Source organism: Cylas formicarius, unplaced genomic scaffold (genome assembly GCF_029955315.1).
Source record: "Cylas formicarius isolate icCylForm1 unplaced genomic scaffold, icCylForm1.1 PGA_scaffold_186__1_contigs__length_13097, whole genome shotgun sequence".
Lineage (NCBI taxonomy): Eukaryota > Metazoa > Arthropoda > Insecta > Coleoptera > Brentidae > Cylas > Cylas formicarius.
The window spans coordinates 1-13,097 of record NW_026844258.1 but is presented as its reverse complement, the minus strand read 5'-3'; the positions used below and the strand labels follow the sequence as shown (position 1 = coordinate 13,097).

Below are 13,097 nucleotides of genomic sequence, written 5' to 3'. Positions count from 1 at the left end.
GGAAATATTTTAAGTACAATTATTTAAATAATAATATATTAATAAGGAAATATTTTAAATACAATTATTTATATAATAATTATAAATAAGGAAATATTTTAAGTACAATTATTTATATAATAATAATTAATAAGGAAATATTTTAAGTACAATTATTTATATAATAATAATTAATAAGGAAATATTTTAAGTACAATTATTTATATAATAATAATTAATACTTATATTTAATAGGAATTAAACTATTTCCTAAAGTGTCAAAAACTTTTATACCTCTTATACTTAAATATAAAAAGATAGGCTAAGCTAAGCCCTTGGGCTCATACCCCAATTATGAGATTATTCTCTGCTTTTTAATTATTAAATTTTATAAATTATTATTTTTAAATACATTAATTTTCAGAACATTATTAGTCATTTCTTCTTATTCTTGATTTTCAATATGAATAGGATTAGAAATTAATATAATATCATTTATTCCATTAATAATCAATTCTAAAAATATTTTTTCATCAGAAAGAGCATTAAAATATTTTATTATCCAAGCTTTAGCTTCAAATATTCTACTGTTTAGAATTATTCTTAACTTACATATTAATCCTTTATTTTTTAATAATAATATTCTAATAATTATATAAATTGTGCATTATTTATAAAATTAGGCGCCGCTCCTTTTCATTTTTGATTCCCGGAAATTATTATAGGATTAAATTGAAATAACACTTTAATTTTAATAACTTGGCAAAAAATTGCTCCTTTAATTATAATTTCCTATAATTTCTCTATTACCTTATTTATTTCTATCATTATTATTATATCTTCAATAGTTGGGAGAATTCAATCACTTAATCAAATTAATCTACAAAAAATTCTAGCTTATTCTTCTATTAATCATATAAGTTGATTAATTGCAAGACTAATTAATATACAAATTTTTATTATATATTTTATTATATATTTTATCCTATCAATCAATATTATTATAATTTTAAATGTTAATAAAATCTATTCTTTAACACAATTATTTTATTCTCTAAATGAATTTAAATATTTTAAATTCATTTTTTCTCTTAATTTTTTATCTATAAGAGGATTACCGCCTTTCTTTAGATTTCTACCTAAATGATTAATTATCAATAAATTAATTAATAATAACTTTTTTATATTAAGATTATTAATATTAATCTCAACTTTAATTATAATTTTCATATATATTCGAATCGCACTTCCTATATTAATAATTAATCATACAGAAATAATTTCCCACTCTAAAAATATTTTTAAGTTAAATCTATTTATTTATTTAACTAATATAATCTCATTTATAGGACTTATAATTTTTTTAATTTTATTTTTTTAAAAAAGAATTTAAGTTAAAAAAACTTTTAACCTTCAAAGTTAACAATAGAATTTATTCCTAATTCTTAAACTATAAACCAATTTAAATTTCCTTTAAGCTTGCATCTTAAAATCCTATTCCTATAGACTATATAGTTTAATAAAGAAATATATTTATATTTATAAATGAATTTACAATTCATCGCCTAAAATTTCAGCCACTTTATTAAATTTACCGAATAAATGACTTTACTCTACTAATCACAAAGATATTGGTACACTATATTTTATTTTAGGGCTTTGATCTGGATTAGTGGGCACTTCTCTAAGTTTTATCATTCGAATTGAACTAAGAAATCCTCAATCATAGATTGGTGATGATCAAATTTTTAATGTAATAGTTACAGCCCATGCATTTATTATAATTTTTTTTATAGTTATACCTATCATAATTGGAGGATTTGGCAATTGATTAGTTCCTCTAATACTCGGTGCTCCTGATATAGCTTTTCCCCGTATAAATAATATAAGTTTTTGACTTTTACCGCCATCTTTAACTTTTCTATTAATTAGAAGAATTATTGAAAAAGGCGCTGGAACAGGATGAACCGTTTATCCTCCACTAGCATCTAATATTGCTCATAGAGGAAGTTCAGTTGACTTAGCAATTTTTAGCTTACATTAGCGGAATCTCTTCAATTATAGGGGCAACAAATTTTATTTCCACAATTATTAATATACGGCCTCATAATATACCCATAGATCAAATTTCACTTTTTCTTGAGCTGTCGGTATTACTGCTCTATTACTTCTTCTTTCTCTTCCCGTACTTGCGGGAGCTATTACTATATTATTAACTGATCGAAATATTAATACCTCATTCTTCGATCCAGCCGGAGGGGGGACCCTATTTTATATCAACATTTATTTTGATTTTTTGGACACCCCGAAGTTTATATTTTAATTCTTCCAGGATTTGGAATAATTTCTCATATTGTCTCTCAAGAAAGAAATAAAAAAGAAACTTTTGGAACTTTAGGTATAATTTATGCATATTAGCTATTGGTCTTTTAGGATTTTTAGTTTGGCTCATCATATATTTACTATCGGAATAGGATGTTGATACTCGGGCCTACTTTACTTCTGCCACTATAATTATTGCTATTCCAACCGGTATTAAAATTTTTAGATGATTAGCTACACTTTATGGAACTAAATTAAATTTTGAACCAACTACACTTTGATCATTAGGTTTCATTTTTTTATTTACTATTGGCGGATTAACTGGAGTAGTCCTAGCTAACTCATCTATTGATATTATTCTTCATGATACATACTATGTTGTTGCCCACTTTCATTATGTTTTATCAATAGGGGCAGTATTTGCAATTATTGCAGGATTTATTCACTGATACCCGTTATTTACTGGGTTAACTCTCAATAATAAACTTTTAAAAAGACATTTTATTGTAACATTTATTGGAGTAAATTTAACTTTCTTCCCTCAACATTTTCTAGGATTAAGAGGAATTCCTCGCCGTTATTCCGATTATCCAGATTCTTTTACTAAATGAAATATCATTTCTTCAATCGGTAGATTAATCTCTACACTAAGATTAATATTCTTTATTTATATTATTTGAGAAAGTTTAATTCTTAGCCGACAAACATTAACTACTTTAAATTTTTCCTCTTCAATTGAATGATTAAGATCACTACCACTCGCTGAACATAGATTTAATGAAATCCCTTTAATTACTAAATTCTAAAATGGCAGAATAGTGCATAAGATTTAAGCTCTTAATATAAAGTTTATCTTTTTTTAGAATTGTCTACTTGAAAAAACATTAACATTACAGGACAGTACTTCACCCTTAATAGAACAATTAATTTTTTTCCATGATCATAGATTAATAATTTTAATTATCATTACAATTTTAATTAGTCAAATTATATTATCTTACTTATTAAATAAATTTAACCATCGATTCTTTTTACAAAACCAAACTATAGAACTAATTTGAACTATTATACCCATTATAATTTTAATTATAATTGCTTTGCCATCTCTGCGATTATTATATATTATAGATGAACTAAATAAACCTGCCCTTTCTATTAAAATTATCGGACATCAATGATACTGAACATATGAATATTCAGATTTACAAAATTTCAATTATGACTCTTATATAATTCCACAAAATAACTTCAACTTTCGATTATTAGATGTTGATAATCGAATAGTAATTCCTTTTAACACTTACATTCGCCTATTAATTACTTCAGAAGATGTCATCCATTCATGAGCTTTACCTTCAGCTGGGCTAAAAATTGATGCAACTCCTGGACGTCTTAATCAAGCAAATATATTTATTAATCGAACCGGAATTTTCTTTGGTCAATGCTCCGAAATTTGCGGTTCCAATCATAGGTTTATACCTATTGTAGTAGAAAGAATCTCTTCTAATTTTTTTCTTAAATGATTAAAAAATAATTAACATTAGATGGCTGAAATTTTAAGCATTGATCTCTTAAATCAATTTATAGTAAACTAAAAAATTACTTCTAATGAAAAACTTAGTTTTATTATAAAACATTAACTTGTCAAGTTAAAAATATCTGCGCCCCGTTAGTTTTTTAATACCACAAATAGCTCCTTTAAGTTGATCATTTTTATATATTTACACAATTAGAATTTTTATTATTATTATTATTTTAACTTATTATATTTATTTGCCTAAAATTAATAATAAAATTTATTTTAAAAATTTAAATTTACCTAAAACTTACTGAAAATGATAATAAATTTATTTTCTTCATTTGATCCTTCTACAAATTTATTTAACTTAAATTGGCTAAGAATTATATTAAGTTTGATTCTATTACCATCTTTTTTCTGATTTATTCCTTCTCGTTATAATATATCTTGAATTATTCTTACTAGAAGAATTCATAAAGAATTAAAAATCCTGCTTCCTCAAAATATAAAAAGATCAACATTAATTTTATTAAGAATTTTTATTTTTATTATACTAAATAATTTCATAGGATTATTCCCTTACATTTTTACTAGAACCAGCCATATACCTATTACTTTAAGTTTAAGTTTAAGATTATGACTAACTTTTATAATCTTTGGCATTACCTTTAATACAATAAATATATTAGCTCATTTAGTGCCCATGGGAGCCCCTGCTCTCTTATTGCCATTTTTAGTAATTGTTGAATTAATTAGAAATTTAATTCGCCCAATAACATTAGCCATTCGTTTAACGGCTAATATAATTGCCGGCCATTTATTATTAACCTTATTAGGAAATATAGGTCAATATATAAATTTTCTAACAATTAATGTTTTGATTTTTATTCAAATTTTATTACTAATTTTAGAATCTGCAGTGAGCTTAATCCAAGCATATGTATTTTCTATTCTTATTACTCTTTATGCTAGAGAAATTCATTAATGACAACTCAAAATCATCCTTTTCATTTAGTAAATCCAAGGCCTTGACCACTATTAATTTCTTTTAATTTATTAAATCTATTAATAGGTATTTCTTGATTCCACTTATATCAAATTGATCTATTGATTTTTAGATTAATTTCTATACTATTAATTTTATTTCAATGATGACGAGATATTACACGAGAAAGAACCCTCCAAGGATTGCATTCTCTAAAAGTTTCATCCGGGCTCCGATGAGGGATAATTTTATTTATTACATCTGAAATTTTATTTTTTATTTCATTTTTTTGAAGATTTTTCCATAATAGTCTTTCTCCTAATATTGAATTGGCAATAATATGACCCCCTAAATCAATTAATACTTTTAATCCTATAAATATCCCCTTATTAAATACATTAATTTTGTTATCTTCAGGTATTACAGTAACTTGGGCTCATCATAGATTAATAGAAAATAACTATTCTCAAGCACTTCAAAGACTTATATGAACTATTGGCCTAGGGATCTACTTTACTCTACTTCAAGCTCTTGAATATTATGAAGCTTCGTTTTCAATTTCAGATTCTATTTATGGAACTTGTTTTTTTATAGCAACTGGATTTCATGGATTTCATGTTATTGTTGGTACTACATTTCTCTTAATTATAATAATTCGTCTATTTATTAGGCATTTTTCTTCAATTCATCACTTTGGATTTGAAGCTGCCGCATGATATTGACACTTTGTAGATGTAGTATGATTATTTTTATATTTATCTATTTACTGATGAAGAAGATAATTTTATTTATATAATATAAATTATTATATTTGACTTCCAATCAAAAAATCTAAATTTTTAGTATAAATAATAATAATAATTTTTTATCTATCATTAATAATTATAATCGTTATTTTAATATTAATAATCTTAATTAATTTTTTATCTATAAAAACATTAATCGATCGTGAGAAAAGTAGGCCCTATGAGTGTGGATTTGATCCAAAAAATAATTCTCGTATACCATTTTCATTACATTTCTTCTTAATTGCTCTAATTTTTTTAATTTTTGATATTGAATTAACATTACTCTTACCAATTATTTTCTCATTAAAATTTTCAAATATTTTTAGATTATTTTACTCTATTAGTTTTTTTTTAATTATTCTTTTACTGGGGTTATTTCACGAATGGAAATTAGGGGCATTAGAATGATCAAACTAAAGGATAATAGTTTAAGAAAAACATTTAATTTGCATTTAAAAGATATTCCATAAATTTATCTTATAAAATAGTATGAAGCAAAAAATTGCCTTTAGTTTCGACCTAAAATTTAGATGAATAATCCTTACTTTAATTGAAACCAAAATAGAGGTCTATCACTGTTAATGATAAAATTGAGTTTTCTCCAATTAAAGAAATATTCTTTAAACTATGCTTCTAACATAGGTTCAAAGCGCTAAGTGCGTTTATATTTCTATATATATATATATATATATATATAGTATACATAGAAATATTTATATAGTTTAATTTAAAACATTACATTTTCACTGTAAAATTGATATATTTATCTATAAATTTATTATTTAAAAATAAAATTATTTCCTTAGTATCTTCAATACTATGCTCTATTATATAAGCTATTTAAATTATTAAATTAAATAATTAAAATAAAAGTAAAAATAAGAATTAAAAATAAAAATAATAAAATTTTAAATTTATCTATAAAAATCTTTTGTAATCCCTTAGAAGAATTAATTAATAAAAAAAATAATTTTTTTCTTCCATAATACTCCATTCATCCTTGATCTAAATAATTTAATTTTTGACCTAAATTTAATACTAAATGATTCAGCCCATAAGTTGATAAAATTGGTATATTTCATATAAAAGATTGAAACTTCACTAAATTAAGAAACCTTAGAGATTTAATTTTTATATTAATTCTTATTTTTGATAACTTAAAACCTAAATAAATCCCTAATAAAATTATTAAAAAGGATAGTAATTTCATTATTAAAGGTAAAAAAAAATATATAGGATAAATAAAAATAATTCAAGAAAACATCCTCCCTCTAATAACGATAAAAATTAATAATCCAAATAATCTCTTTATTATCAAATTATTTCTTTCTTGAATAGAACATAAACTATAATAATTATAATCACCTAAAACTAAATAATTAATTAATCGAAAAGTATATATTACTGTCAAACCAATAGATAAATAAAAAATAAAAAATATAAATATATTTATATATCCTATTCTTATTCTTTCTAGAATTAAGTCCTTAGAATAAAATCCCGATAAAAATGGTATCCCGCATAAGGCTATATTTCTAAAAAAAAAAATTCTAGAAATAACCGGTATTTGATTAATTAATCTTCCTATATAACGAATATCCTGACATCCTCTAAAATTATGAATAATAATTCCTGCACATATAAACATTAAAGCTTTAAATAAAGCATGAATTAATAAATGGAAAAAAGCTAAATCTACTCTACCTAAAAATAAAATTCTTATCATAAATCCTAACTGCCTTAATGTTGATAAAGCAATAATTTTTTTTAAATCATTCTCAAAATTAGCTGCAATACCAGATATTAATATAGTTATTATTCTTAAAAATAATATTAAAAATATTAATCTTCTACTAAAAGCTTCTTGAAATCGAATTAATAAATAAACTCCTGCAGTTACTAAAGTAGATGAATGAACTAATGAAGAAATGGGAGTTGGGGCAGCTATAGCTGCTGGCAATCATGAAGAAAAAGGAATTTGAGCTCTTTTAGTAAATGCAGCTAAAACAATAAATAATACTAATACCTGTATAGAAAAATCTCTTTTTATAAAATTTAAATAATAAATATAAGATCAACTACCATAATTTATTATTCAAGAAATTGATAATAATAAAGCCGCATCTCCGATACGATTAGACAAAGCTGTTAACATACCTGCATTATAAGATTTAACATTTTGATAATAAATTACTAATAAATAAGACACTAAGCCCAAGCCATCTCATCCTAATAAAATTGACACTAAATTTGGGCTAATAATTAATAATAATATAGAAATAACAAACAGCAAAATTAATATGATAAATCGAGAAATATTTAAATCTCCTTTTATATAATCTTCTCTATATAAAATTACCATTCTGGAAATAAATAATACATATCCTATAAATATACAAGATATTCAATCAATTAATAAAGAAAAAATTAAAGAAACGGAATTAAAATTTAATAATTCATACTCTAACAAATAAACTTTATCCTTAATTAATAAATTTATACTAATTAAAATTAATAATACAGAAAAAATCAAAATCCAAAATGAATAAATTTTACAAATTTTTATTACTTAAAATGTTTCCATTTCTTTAATTCCACAAATTAATATTTTATTTATATAAAATATTTAAGTTTATTAAAAATTATAAATTAATAAATTTCTAATTAATAACAATATATTTAAAGGTATTCAATGTAATAATAATAAAAAATGTTCACGAATATTTATATTTATAAATCTAAAAATATAAGAACTAAATTTTCCATGCTGAGAAAAAGAATATAAATATAATGAATAAGCCCCTCTAAAAAATGTAGTTAAAAATAAAAATAATATATTCAAATTTCTAAATCTGACTAAACTATTAATTAAAAAAATCTCACCTAATAAATTTATTGAGGGGGGGGCTGCTATATTTGAAGAACATAATAAAAATATTCATAAGCTTAAAGAAGGTATAATATTTAAAAATCCTTTTCTTAAATAAATTCTTCGTCTTATTGTTCGTTCATATATTATATTTGCAATACTAAATAAACCAGAAGAACATAAACCATGGGCAATTATTATAATTAAAGCCCCAATTATACCTATATAACTTAACCTTATAATTCCAGCTAAAGCTAAACCCATATGAGAAACAGAAGAATAAGCAATTAATAATTTTATATCTCTTTGACGTAAACAAATTATAGAAATAACTACAGCTCCGAACAATGAAATATTTATAATTAATAAATTTATAAATTTAAAATCTAAAAATATAATTATTACTCGAATAAGCCCATATCCTCCTAATTTTAATAAAACGCCAGCTAATACTATTGATCCAGAAATTGGGGCCTCTACATGAGCCTTTAATAACCATAAATGAAAAAAATATATCGGTATTTTAATTAAAAATACTAACACTATACTTAAATATAAAATTAATCTAAAAGAAATTTCTAAATTAAAAAAAGTTAATCTTCCATATATATAAAAAATAAAAAAAATACCTAATAATAATGGGAATGATCCAAATAATGTATATATTAACAAATAAAATCCAGCATCTAAACGTTCTGGTTGTCTACCCCATCCAATAATTAAAATTAAAATTGGAATTAATCTAGCTTCAAAAAATAAATAAAATATAAATAAATCTATTGATATAAATGATAATAATAAAAAAATTATTAATAAACAAATTAAAAATAAAAAAAGATCTCTATATTTATTTTTTCTATATAAATTTTCAGAAGCTATGATTATTAAAGAACCAATTCAAATACTTAATAATCTAAGACAAAAAGATATAATATCTATACCTAATATATATCTAATATTAATTATATAATTCTGTATTCTAAATCCAAGTATTAAAAAAAAACTAATAATAAATATTATAAATTGAATCAATCAAAATATATTTAAATAACTTAAAGGTATCAATATTACTAATATAAGAATATATTTTATCATAATAATAATATAGAATTTAAATAATCATTTCCATATCTTCGAATTATTAATACAAGCATTGCTAAACCTAAAGCACCTTCGCATACACTTACGGTTAAAAATATTATTAAAAAAAAATAATCTCTTAAATTAAATCTTAATACTAATCCTATATTAAAATATAAAGAAATAACTAAAAACTCTAATCTTAATAATATCAATAATAAATAATTACTTTTTATAATAAAAAATAATAAACCAATAATAAACATTACTCTTCTAAATATATAAAAATTAATTATCATTATATTTTAACTTAAATAATTTAATTAAAATACTGGTCTTGTAAACCAGAAATGAAATATTTCTTTAAGTTTCAGAAAAAGAAAACTCTATCCTTAATCTCCAAAATTAAAATTTTATTTAAACTATTTTCTGATATAATATATTTCTTATTAAGAATAAATTTATCCTTATCCATTATAGTATTACTTATTAATCATCCAATTTCAATGGGAATTATTATTCTTTTACAAACAATTATAATTTCCTTAATTATTGGATTAATAAATTTAAATTATTGAGTATCTTATATTCTATTCATAATTATTGTAGGAGCATTGATAATTATTTTTATTTATATAACAAGAATTTCCTCCAATAATAAATTTAAAAAATTTTATAATATTTTAGTTACTTTTATTATTATTAATCTTATTAATATTTTAATAATTTATATATATGACTCTTATTTTATCTATTTTAAAAATTCTAATGAAATATTTAATCCTCACAACATAGAACTATTCTTAAGAAAATATTTTAATTATCCTAATAATTTTATTTTAATTATAATTATAACTTACTTATTAGTAACTTTAATTACAATTGTAACAATTACTATAAATAATTTCGGGCCCCTACGTAAAATATTCTAATGATAAATTCACCCTACCGAAAATCTAACGCTTTATTTAAAATTATTAATAATTCACTTATTGATTTAGCCTCTCCTTCAAATATTTCCTATTTATGAAATTTTGGAAGTTTATTAGGAATTTGTCTTTTAATTCAAATTATTACAGGTTTATTCTTAGCTATACATTATTATCCCCACACTGAACTAGCATTTAATAGAGTAAGAATCATTTGTCGAGAAATTAATTTTGGATGATTAATTCGAACTCTTCATGCCAATGGAGCATCAATATTTTTTATTTGTATATATATTCATATTGGACGAGGAATTTATTACGGGTCCTCAAATCTAAAAAGAACATGACTAATTGGAGTAACAATTTTTTTATTATCTATAGCAACAGCTTTTCTTGGGTATGTTTTACCTTGAGGACAAATATCTTTTTGAGGGGCTACAGTAATTACTAATCTTATTTCAGCTATCCCTTATTTAGGAAACTCTGCTGTAATTTGAATTTGAGGGGGATTTGCTGTAGATAATGCTACATTAACTCGATTCTTTACTTTTCATTTCATTCTCCCCTTTATTATCCTTAGCTTAATTATTATTCATTTACTTTTTCTTCATAAATCTGGATCATCAAATCCCTTAGGATTAAATAATAATTTAGATAAAATTCCATTTCATCCTTACTATTCCTTTAAAGATTTATTAGGAATGCTAATTATAATTTTTAGATTAACTTTAATTACTCTAACCATACCTTATATATTAAGAGATCCTGATAATTTTACGCCAGCTAATCCTTTAGTTACTCCTATCCATATTCAACCTGAATGATATTTCTTATTCGCTTATGCAATTCTTCGATCTATCCCCAATAAACTAGGAGGTGTTATTATTATATTCCTTTCAATTATAATTTTATATACGCTGCCAATTATTAATAATAAAAATTCAAGAATTAATTTTTACCCTATTAATAAAATATTATTTTGAATATTTGTATCTATCATTTTAATTTTAACATGAATCGGCATATCCCCCGTAGAAAATCCTTATATTAACTTAGGGCAATTTTTTACAATTTGTTATTTTTCCTACTTTCTAATAAGATATTTATTTATAAATATATGAAATAAATATCTCTATTTATAGTTAATGAACTTGAATAAGTATATACTTTGAAAGTATAATAAAGAAATACAAATTTCTATTAACTTTTTAGGTAAATATTTTAAGTACAATTATATCTTAAGCCTAAAAAATTAGTACTTAAAATATCTCCCTAAAAAGTTAAAAAATAATAATAATAATAATTATAATAATATATAAACTAAATAATAATTAATAATAATATACTAATAATAAATATAATTATATATACATATATAAATAAATTAAATAATTTATATTTATAAATATTCTATAAATATATACTTAAAATTTTAAATTTTTAACTAAATTAAATCTATAACTGTACTTAAAATATTTCCTTAGCCTAAATTACTAACTCTAAATGTCCAACTTTAAATAATTTAAACTTTAATACTTAAAATATTTCCTTATTTATAATTATTATATAGATAATTGTACTTAAAATATTTACTTATTTATAATTATATTATTAATTGTACTTAAAATATTTCCTTACTTATAATTATTATATAGATAATTGTACTTAAAGTATTTCCTTACTTATAATTATTATATTACTAATTGTACTTAAAATATTTCCTTATTTATAATTATTATACAGATAATTGTACTTAAAATATTTCCTTATTTATAATTATATTATTAATTATACTCAAAATATTTCCTTAAACTAAAATAATTATATTTTAAATATTTAAAAATCCTAAACTATATAAACTTTAATACATTAAATATTAACCTAAAATATAATATAAAAACTATATATATATATATATATATATAATTAAGTTAAAAATTTAAAAATATATAAATTATAATAGAAAAAAATAATATTAATAAATTTAAAGAAATAGGTAAATAATTTTTTCAACATAAATTTATTAACTTATCATAACGATACCGAGGTAAAGATCCCCGAACTAAAATTCATAAGTAAACTATTAAACTCAACTTTAAATAAAACACTCAAGATCAAATATTACCCCCTAAAAAAATTATTCTACATAATATTCTTATAAATAAAATTCTTGCATATTCTGATAAATAAATTAAAGCAAATCCCCCTCTTCTATACTCAACATTAAAACCAGAAACTAATTCAGATTCCCCTTCAGCAAAATCAAAAGGAGTTCGATTTGTTTCAGCTAACCTAGTAATAAATCATATAAAACATAAAGGAAATATAAAATAAATAAATCAAACTATTTCTTGAAATTTAATAAAATCCAAAATATTAAAACTTATAATTATACAAATAAAAGATAATAAAATTAATACTAATCTTACTTCATAAGAAATAACTTGAGCAATAGCCCGTAATCCTCCTAATAAAGCATATATAGAATTTGAAGATCATCCAGCCAATATAATTCTATATACTCCTAATCTTGACACTCTTAAAATAAATAAAACCGACAAATTAAAATTTAAATTTACACTTAAAAATGGTATTGATAATCATAATATAACCACTAAAAATAAAT

The 13,097-nt window shown here is 21.6% G+C and overlaps 4 pseudogenes; 3 read left to right on the top strand and 1 right to left on the bottom strand.

The window, feature by feature from the left end:
- The first annotated feature begins 383 nt into the window (after positions 1–383).
- Positions 384–2,285, top strand: LOC132695975 (NADH-ubiquinone oxidoreductase chain 2-like; annotated as a pseudogene).
- LOC132695974 (cytochrome c oxidase subunit 1-like) lies at positions 1,942–3,109 on the top strand (annotated as a pseudogene).
- Positions 3,110–10,143: 7,034 nt separating this feature from the next.
- Positions 10,144–11,612, top strand: LOC132695971 (cytochrome b-like; annotated as a pseudogene).
- A 780-nt stretch (positions 11,613–12,392) lies between these two features.
- LOC132695973 (NADH-ubiquinone oxidoreductase chain 1-like) lies at positions 12,393–13,089 on the bottom strand (annotated as a pseudogene).
- Between the last annotated feature and the right edge of the window lie 8 nt (positions 13,090–13,097).